We start from the raw sequence: 14887 nt of genomic DNA on the forward strand, positions 1-14887 counted from the left end.
ACTAACGAATGGCGTGATCAATGTTAATGAATGTATTGTTCCATGTTAAACAAACCAAATGTCATACCAAAAATGAAGGCATGTGATGTAAACAATTGTACTAGGTATGCACACAATGGGCATAAATAGCATGAAATGCAATGTGAAACAATGTACTAAGTACGCACACAATGGGCATACATAGCATGAAATGTAATGTAAAGCAATGTACTAAGTACGCACACAATGGGCATACATAGCATGAAATGTAATGTGAAACAATGTACTAAGTACGCACACAATGGGCATACATAGCATGAAATGTAATGAAATCATGTACTATAATGTACTAACGAACATAGCAGGTATATGATGTGAAAACAGGGAAAGCATGAAAGTAACAAGTAGGCACATGTGTTTCACCCCAAAACAATTTAGAAAACAGTAAAAGAGGGGTTCAATGTACTCACCTGAGATTACTTTGAATTCCTTGTGTAATAATCACACAATGCTAGAGATCACGGGATATCAAACGGCACCTAATAGGTAGCTATATTAATATACCGGACCAAAATCGGAGGATCGGATAGTATGCGGGTTCGTAAACCAAACGAGTATGGAGACTCGTGAAATATGGTTTAACAAAGCCTAAATACTAAAATGAAACCTAACCTAAGTGCTTGCGACCCATTACGACCCGTTTAGGTAGCTTATGCTACCTTAACGCATCGTTCGCGTAGAACGCGTTTGGAATGCCTAACATCGTGACCACAAGGTATAACCTCGGAAGGTTACAGCTATGGTCACCTAATGTGTTTGGTCGGATCCTAATGATCGACCAAATGGGTCGGGTTCGAAAGTATAAGCGATTGTTTAGATCGCTTACCTTACGACCCTATATATGCACTAAACTAAAAGTGACGAGCTAAGCATGTTAGGACATGCTTAACTAAGTTTAGAAAACAGGTTTGGCATCAAAACAAACGGCTTTGATGCTCACGAGTAGTTTGGTTAGAAAATACGCAAGAATGCGCATTTTGGCCGAAACTACGACTCGTCACTGAGCCTAGATAACGTGGTAATCAGTAGGTATAGTCACTACGGACTATAACCATCGTGATCACGCTCACGTTATGAAGTTCCATGAACTTTGTGTTGACCATAGGCTGGTCACACAGAAAGTCAAACAAAACTTTGACTTTCGGACTTGAAAAGCGAATAAAAGAACGAAAGAACACTTACGAAGGGTCCCCGAATGCTAATCTAGATCAAAATGGCTCAGGTATGAAACAAAGGTTCCAACTTAGAGCTTTTGATCAGATTTTTTGTGGGTTTTAACCAAAAGGGGGGGTATTTATAGGAAAAGTAAAGCCATTAGAATCGTTTTTTGAATATCGTGCCACGATCTTAAGCGTACAATTGTCAAGATGTTGTGGTGGCTCAAAATGACCCTTAACTCCTGAGATGGTGAAAGGGCATTGCCCTTTGGAGTGTTTGAAAGGCCAATTTTAGCAAGAAAACAAAGTTTCTGTTACTGAAGGGGCCATGCGGCCCGCATCAGGATCAGACAAAACTCAGGCGGGCCGCCTGGCTATGTCTGATCTGCACAAAGTTTCAGAATTGGCAGTTTTGGTCCCTGTTGCATGTTTAAGCCATTTCCGACACTTCTAAGGCCCGTAAAGCCAACTTTAAGGCCCTAAAATGATGCCTAAACATTGTGGACATGAAACATGCTCAAAAATATTCCGGATGTTGGTTTGTTTGGTCGTACGAACGCGATGTTCGCTTAATTACGACGGAATGCGCATAAGCGCGAAAAACGATCCAAATGACGCGACGAATGGATTTTTCTCATGCCAAACACTAAGGCATAATATAAGGGTGCTTACATAAATTTTTGGATGTCCGGATGTATTCAGAACGTACCGTGAAAGTGCAAACTTGTGCACTTTTTGACACTTTTAGTCCCTGAATGATCCAAAAGTTTATTTTAGCATACCAAACCCCTCAAAGCCTATTTCTAAGCTATGTAAAGGATATTTATGGTATGTTTAACTTATGGACATGTTCCGGAATGTGCGTTACAGTTCAAATTGGCATACTTTCGCAGTTTGTCAAGTTTAGTCCTTGTAAGCGAATTAACTTGTTTTTGCCATACCAAAGCCTTCAAAACTTATTTCTAAGTTATGTAAAGGTTATTTAAGGTATGTTGAGTATACGTTGATGTTCCGGAGTATTTGTCGCATTAAACCGAGTACGTTTATGCACCAGTTTGCGTATAATTCTCCAGAAAGCGATGTAGAGTTTAAAATCCATCAAAAGTCAAAACATGAAAAATGTAAAACACAACCAAACAAACATTGGGATCAAATAATATTGTTTTATTGATAATTGAACTGCTCATAATGATTACAAGCACAAATGTTACAATAGGACACTATATGACACAACTTAGCACTTTAACGGAATGGTATCAAACCGAACAACCGGACATTACCCGAAACACCAAAATAATGCTAGAAGCATTGTTTTTATTTTTATGAACTAGTTAGGGTCCCCGAACACCCTAACACACTATATATTACTTAACACACCACAAGACACTAACTAAACCTTTGATTTCCAACCAAACCACTAACAATCTAGTTGAAACTCAACCAAGCACCCCCCCCCCATCTTACGGTTACAAGGGGTGGAACCCACCCCCTTGATTTCCTTGAATTGTTTATGTGATTATGTTGGATCATTAAGGGACATATTGACCATTAGATAATGAGATGTTGGAAGATTTCTATTTAAACCACAAGTCCATCACCATTCATCATTCTCTAACTCAAACAACACTCTCACTCTCTCCTCTCTTCCTTTGTTTCGCCTGCCAACCACCATCACCATACCACCACCTTAAACTCATTTTCCATTCATTACACAAGCATACATAGGTGTTAAAGTGCATACAACGAAGCTCGGTGTGTTCGGAAGTTCAAGGACCTCTCTAGATTTCTTTTATCCACCCGTTTTCTCTAGTGTTTCTTCCCTAGCTTAAAAGCTAGTGGTAAGCTCCTTTGATCTTCATTTGCTTCATATTTTTGATGGTTAATAGTTAGGTTATGATGAAAACTTAAAAACACTAGAAGATCATATGCAAAAGTCTTGAACTAAAAGCTAACTTAATGATGAAATATTGTTAAAATGAAGATGTGATGATATGAATGATGTTGTCTTGTATTATTGATGATTTCTTGTTGCTTGTTTGATGATTACTAGAGATATGATGTTAAACATCATGGTTAAAACTTGTTAAAGTAAGATTAAAAGCTTAAGTTAACAAGTTAGGAGGTGATTAGTGATTTCCATAAAAGAATCACCTCCATGTTTGAGCATGAACTTGGTAACAATATGTTTTCTTGAAAAATTAGTAAACAAAGTAAGTTGGTGATCGTATGGATCCGAGACTTACAAATGGTTTTTCCTAAATAAACCAAGAGTAGAAGATAATTTTTGAAAGATTTTGACTTTTGTAAAACCTACACTATTTTAGTAACAAAATAAGCGTAGAAATATTTTTAGAACAAGAAGATCCAATAAATACACATTTTTGCAAAATGAGTTTACAAGTTGTAAACATCTAAAAACCCTGAGGATGAGATTTTAACAAAAGTAAACACACTTTGGAGGGTAACTAAACCCACTAAACACCCCACTAAGTTACTACGCGTTTTTACTAAAAACCAACTTCATGTTATTATGTAAAGTGCATTGTTTTTGCACTTGACTAGTGCAATGTTGTTGGTAACTTGTTGTTGATTGATTGAATGATTTCCGAAAAGAAAATGATATGCTAATAAGCATGGACACCTCCATTTACAAAGGAAACTCTGGCGAAATTTTCTAAAATTTCAACACTTAGAAAATATTTTTCTAAACAAGCGTTACAAGTATATTTTATAACTTGTGTTTCGGATATAAACTTCGCCATAATTTTTGGTAACAAAATACAAAGTGTCGGAGGTTGGTTTTTGTTAATAAGAATGGGTAAATATATATTTAGAAGAGAGTGAAAGCCCTGCCAGCAAACGAGTAGAGTACGCTACCTCCCACTTTCGATGGCACTGGAGGAGCAATCAACCTTCTACACTGGATCTGAAAAATCGAATATACATTCGAAGAGAGTGAAAGCCCTGCCAGCAAATGAGTAGAGTACGCTACTGGCATGTTGCAAGGGAAAGCGTGTTCTTGGTGGAACGCGCAAGTTCAGATGCTCGGGTTGGCAGACGCGAATGCCACCCTCTGGAGCGACTTCAAGGATTTGATTAAGGAAGAATTCTGCCACCTGGACGACATTCTGAAACTTGAAATAGAGTATTATGGGTTGAAGATGGAAGGATCAGAGATTGAGGCGTACACAAAGAGGTCCAACGACTTAGCTGCCTTATGTCCTAACTTGTCACAACCCATATCTAGACGAATCAAGCTATACCTCAAAGGCTTAGTCCCGGAAATCCATAGGTCTGTAATTGCGGCCAACCTTTCCACAATCCAGCAAGTCATTTGTTTGGCGCACCAGCTCACCGATCAGGCGGTGGAAGAGGGCAAGTTGCCCAAGCGTAACGTTTCCAAAGCAAACACTCTTAATAGCAACAAGCATATTTGGAGTGATCACCAAGGTGAGGGTCCTAACTCTATATGACAGGACCCGCACAGGAAACTAGTACAGCAGGGGCTGAACTACCAAAATCAGGGGGGATACCTAGGGAATAAACCGAGATGCCGCAAGTGCCAACGGCACCACAGCGGGGCATGTGCGGGATCGTGTTGCCAGCGGTGCAAGAAGATAGGACATATGGCTAGAGACTGCAGGAGCCCATATCCTGCAAACCGGAACCCGCAGCAGCATCAGCAGGGTAGCAAGAAGGGGTGTTTTCGATGTGGTGCTGAAAACCACTTCAAGAGGAACTGTCTGCAGATGAGACAGAATCGTGACAACAGCGGCAACCAGGGCGACGGGAACAATAACGGAGACAATAAGGATAACCGCAGGACTGGTGAACATGAGTTCCTGAATAGACAAGAGGAAGAAAGAAACAACCCCAACGTTGTGGCGGGTAAGTTCCCACCAGACAATTTCTTTGTTTCTATTTTAGTTGATTCGGGTACCGATGTTAGATATGTGTTCCTAAGAGTTAGTCAGGTGCTTAAGTGTACCCCATTACCCTTAAAACACCAAACATGTTGTAGAACTAGCTAATGGCGAAAGTCTTTAGGGCACACACACAATTAAGGGTTGTAACCTCGTCTTAGCTGGTCAGACCTTCTCTATCGATCTTATTCCTATCGTACTTGGTAGCTTCAACGTTGTTATTAGGAAGGATTCGTTATCTCACCAGCAAGCGGAAATTCGTTGCAACAAGAAGATTGTCCGCATCCCTCGTTCTGGTAAAGAACCCCTCGTAATTCGTGGCGACAAGAGTGGTGCTGTTGCGGGCATCATCTCTTTCCTTAAGGCCCAGAAGTGTTTGCGAAAGGGCCATACTGCTATCCTAGCCCTCGTTTCTGATACATCCTCGGAAGAAAGGAAGATAGAAGACATACCTATTGTACGTGATTTTCCTGAGGTATTTCCTGAGGAATTACCTGGGCTTCCTGTAGGTCCCTCTTCGGAGGATGACGAACCTCAAACCTTGTTATACGAACCCACTAGCGAGTGCGGAATCCAAGCTAGCAAGCAAACCGGGTTGAGACAAGCATAAACACAAACACACAAGGATTCACCGATTAACACCACTGTATTAATACGAATGAAGGTTCCGGTTACAAGCACAATGTTTACAAATCTAACTTGCAAACTCTCTAGTGTGTGTGTGTGTGTTTTGATAGAATGCTCTCAAACTCTCTCTATGTGTGCATCTATCTCACAAGCCTCTCAAGTCCCTTGTCTTGTCTAGCTTAACACAACACACTACATGGGTATTTATACCCACACACAGCAGGTCTGGTCAAAGGATTAGACAGACTGTCCGAAGGACTATCTGTCGACCACAATTTCCATCGAAGGATCCATATATACTTCGAAGGATAGCATATCCTTCGAAGTCCATCAGTATCCTTCGTGGTTTATCTTTCGAGCCAATCGAAGGATAGACATAATCCTTCGATTGCTCATCCTTCGACTCAGACACTTCACATAATATATTTCTAACTGTTGCGCCAGGTCAAACCAGGAGGACGGTTGACTTGGTCAACTTACAGGACTGACTAGGACATCGTTTACATATAGACCGAATACAGACAAAGTACAGACATAAGTGCATCAACAAACTCCCCCTTGGCTGTAGCTTTGTCTTTATTCTCTATAGGTGTAGACTCGTCTCGAACTTCGATGGTCTTTGGTCTTCGAGTTCTCGTTCCGTGAGTCGTGTCCACAAATATGTATCAACACTTCCGCCTCATCGTCAAGTTGAATTTCAAATCGAGCTAGCTCCTGGAGCAGTGCCCATAGCTCGAGCACCTTATCATCTAGCTCCATCAGAGCTTGAAGAACTTCTACGCGACTATAAGAACTCTTGTACAAGGGTTTTATTCGCCCTAGCTCTTCGCCTTGGGGAGCTCCAGAGTTATTCGTGAAAAAGAAAGACGGTACCTTCAGAATGTGTATTGGCTACCGCGAACTCATCAAGGTGACCGTGAATAATCGTTATCCCCTTCCACGCATTGATGACTTATTCGACCAGTTGCAAGGGTCGAGTTTCTATTCCAAGATTGATCTAAGATCAGGATACCATCAGCTGAGAGTCCGAGATGAGGACGTCTCCAAAACAGCATTCCGAACTTGTTACGGCCATTACGAGTTTCTGGTTATGCCTTTCGGATTAACGAATGCACCTGCGGTCTTCATGGATCTCATGAACCGAGTGTGCAAGCCTTACCTGGATAAGTTCGTCATAGTGTTCATCGACGACATCCTGATCCATTCTAAGAGTCAGAAGGAACACGAGCAACATCTGAGGCTTATTCTGGAACTTCTTCGAAAAGAGCAGTTGTACGCCAAGTTTTTGAAATATGACTTCTGGCTTCGCGAAGTCCACTTTCTAGGCCATGTGGTAAACAAGGATGGAATTCATGTGGACCCATCCAAGGTTGACTCAATCAAGAACTGGCCTGCACCCCGCACACCAACAGAAATCCACCAATTCTTGGGTTTGGCAGGATATTACAGAAGATTTATCAAGGATTTCACAAAGATTGCGCAACCTCTCACCTCACCGACTCAGAAGGGTGTCACCTATCGTTGGGGTGATGCACAGGAGTCCGCATTTCAGCAATTAAAAGATAGACTTTGTAGCGCGCCTATCCTCTCATTGCCTGAAGGCACAGATGATTTTGTGGTTTACTGCGACGCTTCCATTCAAGGACCTGGTTGCGTGTTGATGCAACGTGACAAGGTCATTGCCTATGCATCGCGCCAACTTAAAGTTCACGAAAGGAACTACACTACGCACGACCTGGAATCAGGAGCAGTTGTTTTCGCACTAAAGATATGGAGACATTACCTATACAGTACCAAGTGCACCATTTACACCGATCACAGGAGTCTCGAGCATATCTTCAAGCAAAAGGGATTAAACATGCGACAACACCGATGGGTCGAGCTCTTGAATGATTATGAATGCGCTATCAAATACCATCCGGGCAAGGCCAATGTTGTGGCCGACACCCTCAGTCGAAAGGATGCTATACCTAAGCGTGTACGTGCGTTACAGCTTACCATTCACTCTAGCCTCCCCGCTCAAATTCGTGATGCTCAGGTTGAAGCATTGAAAGCAGAGAACATCAGGGCTGAGTCCTTACGAGGATCGAGGCAGCGGCTAGAACAAAAGGAAGACGGCGCCTACTATGTAACAAGGCGCATCTGGGTGCCACTTTACAGAAACTTACGCGAGCTTGTGATGGATGAAGCGCACAAGTCTCGCTATTTAGTACATCCAGGTGCGGATAAGATGTACCACGACTTAAAGACTACATACTGGTGGCCTGGCATGAAAGCCAACATTGCAACCTACGTCAGTAAATGCTTGACTTGTGCTAGGGTCAAGGCCGAATACCAGAAACCATCAGGCCCACTCCAACAACCAGAGATCCCGAAATGGAAATGGGAGCAAATTTCCATGGATTTCGTCACTGGCCTGCCTAGGTCTCAACGCGGAAATGATACCATTTGGGTGATCGTGGATCGACTGACTAAGTCTGCACATTTCCTGGCTATCAAGGAAACGGATAAGTTTTCTACTCTAGCAGACGTCTACCTAAAGGAAGTAGTATCAAGGCACGGAGTGCCAACCTCCATCATTTCTGGTCGTGACTCACATTTTACATCTGAACTGTGGCGAGCTATGCACAAGTCCTTTGGTTCTCGATTAGACAGGAGCACGGCATATCATCCGCAAACGGATGGGCAATCTGAACGCACCATCCAAACCCTCGAAGACATGCTTCGAGCATGTGTAATCGACTTTGGCAATGGCTGGGAAAAACACCTCCCATTAGTGGAGTTTTCGTATAACAATAGTTACCACACTAGTATCCAGGCCCCTCCGTTCGAGGCATTATACGGACGGAAGTGCCGATCACCTCTTTGTTGGGCAGAGGTTGGCGACAGTCAAATCAGAGGCCCAGAACTCGTAGTAGATACAACCGAGAAGATTACTTAGATACGGCAACGAATGGCGACAGCTCGTGACCGTCACAAAAACTATGCTGATAAGCGAAGAAAGCAACTCGAATTTCCTTGGAAAGGTGTAGTTCGTTTTGGCATGCGAGGCAAACTCAATCCGCGTTATGTCGGACCGTTCGAAATCATTGAGAAAATTGGCAAAGGTGCTTACAAAATTGAATCTACCGGTAGAAGTCAGCGGAGTTCACAACGTATTCCACGTGTCGAATCTGAAAAAGTGTCTGTCAGATGAGACCCTCATAGTTCCCTTAAAGAAACTCACTATTGACGACCAGTTGTGATTCGTCGAGGAACCAGTAGAGATTACTGGTCGAGATGTTAAGATTCTCAAGCGTACCAGAATACCTCTTGTTCAAGTCCGTTGGAATTCCCGTCGTGGCCCAGAGTATACCTGGGAACGAGAAGACCAAAATGAAACTCAAGTACCCGTAGTTGTTTAAGAAAAGTGCAACCACTACTGAGATTAAAGCTACTGCAGAATTTTGGGACGAAATTCCAAACCAACAGGGGGTGATATGACACCCTAGGAAAACCAACGCAACTCAACTAGCTTCCTCAGTAACCACGTGCTAAATTTCGGGACGAAATTTTCTTAACAGGGGGAGAATGTGACAACCCTCAAAATTACATGTATTCCGTACGATTCATTAATGTTAATTAAAGTACTTGGTGACTGTGCTGAATTACTTAACTGCTTTCTGATTTCTGTGTCATACTTACATGTGCATGTTAACATACTAGTCGTGTGCAGAAAAATTACTAAATAGTCCGGTATGCTTTCCTGAGTGTTGAGAATTAAAAATGTTACAAAAAGATATATATAGGACACTATATGACACAACTTAGCACTTTAATGGAACGGTATCAAACGAACAACCGGACATTACCCGAAACACCAAAATAATGCTAGAAGCATTGTTTTTATTTTTCTGAACTAGTTAGGGTCCCCGAACACCCTAACACACTATATATTACTTAACACACCACAAGACACTAACTAAACCTTTGATTTCCAATCAAACCACTAACAATCTAGTTGAAACTCAACCAAGCACCCCCCCCCCATCTTACGGTTACAAGGGGTGGACCCAACCCCTTGATTTCCTTGAATTGTTTATGTGATTACGTTGGATCATTAAGGGACATATTGACCATTAGATAATGAGATGTTGGAAGATATCTATTTAAACCACAAATCCATCACCATTCATCATTCTCTAACTCAAACAACACTCTCACTCTCTCCTCTCTTCCTTTGTTTCGGCCGCCAACCACCATCACCATACCACCACCTTCAACTCATGTCCATTCATTCCACAAGCATACATAGGTGTTAAAGTGCATACAACGAAGCTCGGTGTGTTCGGAAGTTCAGGGACCTCTCTAGATTTCTTTTATCCACCCGTTTTCTCTAGTGTTTCTTCCCTAGCTTAAAAGCTAGTGGTAAGCTCCTTTGATCTTCATTTGCTTCATATTTTTGATGGTTAATAGTTAGGTTATGATGAAAACTTAAGAACACTAGAAGATCATATGCAAAAGTCTTGAACTAAAAGCTAACTTAATGATGAAATATTGTTAAAATGAAGATGTGATGATATGAATGATGTTGTCTTGTATTATTGATGATTTCTTGTTGCTTGTTTGATGATTACTAGAGATATGATGTTAAACATCATGGTTAAAACTTGTTAAAGTAAGATTAAAAGCTTAAGTTAACAAGTTAGGAGGTGATTAGTGATTTCCATAAAAGAATCACCTCCATGTTTGAGCATGAACTTGGTAACAATATGTTTTCTTGAAAAATTAGTAAACAAAGTAAGTTGGTGATCGTATGGATCCGAGGCTTACAAATTGTTTTTCCTAAATAAACCAAGAGTAGAAGATAATTTTTGAAAGATTATGACTTTTGTAAAACCTACACTATTTTAGTAACAAAATAAGCGTAGAAATATTTTTAGAACAAGAAGATCCAATAAATACATATTTTTTCAAAATGAGTTTACAAGTTGTAAACATCTAAAAACCCCGAGGATGAGATTTTAACAAAAGTAAACATACTTTGGAGGGTAACTAAACCCACTAAACACCCCACTAAGTTGCTACGCGTTTTTACTAAAAACCAAGTTCATGTTATTATGTAAAGTGCATTGTTTTTGCACTTGACTAGTGTAATGTTGTTTGGTAACTTGTTGTTGATTGATTTAATGATTTCCGAAAAGAAAATGATATGCTAATAAGCATGGACACCTCCATTTACAAAGGAAACTCTGGCGAAATTTTCTAAAATTTCAACACTTAGAAAATATTTTTCTAAACAAGCGTTACAAGTATATTTTATAACTTGTGTTTCGGATATAAACTTCGCCATAATTTTTGGTAACAAAATACAAAGTGTCGGAGGTTGGTTTTTGTAAATAAAAATGGGTAAATATATATTTAGAATATATATATATATATATATATATATATATATATATATATATATATATCTTATACTAGAACACTTGTGGGGATACTTGTTTATTTTGTGAGATAGTTATATTATTTTAGGGTAAAATAATCTAACTTAACAAAGTACCTTGACATTAGAATTGTGTGGTACGTGATAGAAGTAATGAGTAGATAAACCGTACGTAGGATACGTGTTATGCATGAGAAACTGATTGTTATTTGTACCTTATTAGGACGTGCTTGATTTCCTGATTTATTTGAGTAATTAATCTAACCGAGCAAACCGAGGTGAGTTCATACACTTTCTAAGGCATGGGATTCCCGGTGGATTGGGAATGGGTTAAAGAATTAAAAACGGAATCTGCATATCCTCCTTGGGTAGGATATGTACGGCCATCCTCCTTGGGTAGGATGCCAATATTAATCCTGCGTATTCTCCTTGGGTAGAATACGTACGTTCGTCCTCCTTGGGTAGGACAACAACCTTAAAACTTACTAGACAAAACTCTATCATTAAGTCCCTCATTTTATATTGACTTAATCGCCGAGGCCGATGGCGAGCGGGTCATTAGTTAATAGCGCTATTAGGTTTAACAAACCTCACACCGTGTCGTTCGGACGGGCGTATACTAATGGACTATGGCAAACTGTCAGTGATGATAGACACTGACGTAGGGCATAACTTATTTTCGTTAGTATTCGATATCATAACGGTCTAGTGGTTCACATGGGGAAGCCCCCACTAAATATGGTTTGGGAAAGAGAAATTGGTTAAGCATATTTTCAACTATGGGGTAACCCCCACGGCAAGTAAGCCAACTAAATAAAAACTATGTTTTCGGAAACAACTTAAAACATTACAACCAATCGTGGACTCACTCAACTTTGTTGTTGACTCGTTGTTACATGCCTTACAGGTCGCTAGATGCTTATGGAGCTTGCACGAGGAGGAGGTCGTGGTGGGATATGGACTGTTATGCCTCGTACTTAATATTTAATCTTTATGAACCTATTAAACTTACGTTTTGAACTTTAAACTTATGAACTATGGAACTTATGTTTTTGGACTTACGTTTTAAGCTTCCGCTGCTAACTTAAAGTCGGTTACTTTCTTTTGGTCACCAATTGTATTGTGGTTGATTTTATTTACTTAAAAACGTTGTTCAATATGATTGGTGGCTCGATCCTGGTCAAGTCACGCCTCCAAGCGGTGATACTCCGCATGGTGGATTTTGGGGGGTGTGACAAATGTGAATATGAATTAGTAATAATCGTGATATAAAAGATTACTGTCGATTTTGAAATCAAAGAAGATATACAGTTTCCTTAAAAAAAACTGTTAATTTGTTTAGGATATTAAATCTTCCATAAGTAAAATAATGGGTAAATTACTTTTTGAGTCCCTGTGTTTTATGTGTTTTAACCACTTGAGCACAAAAGCAAAAAGTTTAACGACCTGAGTCCCTATAAGCATTTTCCTTAACCATTTGAGTCCAAATTTCTAACATTGTTAAAATTTTTGGTTAAATATTGTTAAATGACCAAAATACCCTTATATTTAAAATAAAACTTTAAGATCACCCACCCTATAAAATCTAAAAACCCTAAAAACCCATTTCTCCTTTTCCTAAAACCATAGCCACCACCATTCCGGCAACTCTTTCCGCCACAAACATCCACCATTTCGGCAACTCCTTCTGCCACAAACATCCACCATGTCCGACGTTGAGCTCCACCGTTCCGATAAGAAGAAAAAGAAGAGCAATTGGACTCTACTTCACTCTGCTAACACCCCCCGCCGCCACCGAAGATTACTTGATCAAACCACAAAGCTTCACACCAGCAATCGACTCTGCTAATCATATGTTTCTCGTAAAACACATTCAGATTACCTCAGATTCTCAAGGTCTTGTTCATGGTTCTTTTAAACAATAAGAATAGTTTTACTTATTATTATGTTTGAGTTTGGTGATTTGATTGCTCGATTCTGTTTTATTTGATGATGGAATGGAATTCGTATACAGCATTTTCAGTTGATGTGTATGATTGGCAAATTAGGGCTTAAGTTACCTACTGTAGATCATGATATAAGGTAAAACGTTGATGGATTAGTTGGGGGTTACATTACTCTGCCTCTCTTGTGTTTTGAAATCATGTGCGACAATGGTGGAATTGGAAGGATGTGGTCAAACAAGTGCAAAAATGGTTCAGGTTAATGGATGATGTCACGAAGGATATGGAATTGAGGTTGGACATGGAGTGTATGATTTATGTAGGATTGATGTCACAATGGATCTGGTTCCGCAGCTTCTGCTTGTAGTTGAAAATGATGGTGAAATTGTTTTAATATATAATATTAAAATCTTTATGCATTAAATACTTGTTCCCTATACTCTTGTGCATATAATACTTGTACTTTGTGTATAAATGACTAAATTGCCCTCATAGTTAACAGACTTGGTAGATGGTGTTAGAAATTTGGACTCAAATGGTTAAAGAAAATGCTTATAGGGACTCAGGTCGTTAAACTTTTTGCTTTTGGACTCAAGTGGTTAAAACCCATAAAACATAGGGACTCAAAAAGTAATTTACCCTATAATAATAATTCAATAACCATTATGCCCCTTTGAATAAAATAACTAAATGACATATGTTACAAAGATATTACTTCTTACACTTTGTAGGAAAAGTATACTTCGTAGCCAACTCTTACCATCACATCCAACCCCTAAATGTAGGCCGATGTGATGTTATTGTTCATTTATAAATTTTGGAGGACATTGTTCACCTTTTATAATTAAAAAATATATTTTGAAAGTGGTTGTAAGTGAAAGAGAGAAAATGTAATGATTTTTAGTCTAATTTAAAGTAAAAAAAGAGGAGTTGGAACACTTTCACAAAGAAATACATAAAAAAATCTTGAGTAAACTGTAATTTTACCCCATGGGGTTTATGCCAATTGGCACTTTTACCCCCCCCCCCCTAACGAAATAATTGCAATTTTACCCCCCAACGTTTGGTGTTATGTCACAAGTTTACCCCCTGCCGTTAAAAAACTTAACAGTTCTGTTAATTGGTATATAAAATGACTATATTACCCTTTCATATTACCCCCTATGTTTTGTTCTACTCTGTAAGGTGGTGTTTGTTTTTTCAGACTCAAAAGGTTTGCAGTCTGCAGACCACATCTGCAGGCATCTGCAGGAGAAGAGGTGGACCAAAGGTCTGCAGTCTGCAAGTAGAATAGGGTTTGTTTTTTTAGTTCTAAAAAAAACCACTTCACAACACACAAAAATCCACCACTACTCTTCTTTCTCTCTTTACTTTCTCTCTCTCTCTCTCTCTAAACTCCTGCTGATTACCAGATCAATCACCAAATTTTAGGTTTTCTTCTTTTTCCATGCTGATCTAACCTCTCTCACACAGCAATCACACAATTTCACACACACCTAAAGTTTCATTCAAAACCTAGCAGATTCCATCATTATTCATCTTTTCCCTTTCTTTTCTCCCCTTTCTCCTCACAATCTACATTTTCTCTATAATATTCAATCATTGTTCATCTTTTCACTCTCCGAAACACAAATTCATACATAAAAATCTCATATTTATCTTTCCTTTTCCCCAACTACTCCTTGAATCTTCGCTCCCCCACAAGCAATTAAATTCAAACCACATTAAAAATCTTATCTTTTTCTTAAGATGTAAACAGTTACGAAGATGAAA

This window comes from Helianthus annuus, chromosome 1 (genome assembly GCF_002127325.2).
Source record: "Helianthus annuus cultivar XRQ/B chromosome 1, HanXRQr2.0-SUNRISE, whole genome shotgun sequence".
In the NCBI taxonomy this organism is placed as follows: domain Eukaryota; kingdom Viridiplantae; phylum Streptophyta; class Magnoliopsida; order Asterales; family Asteraceae; genus Helianthus; species Helianthus annuus.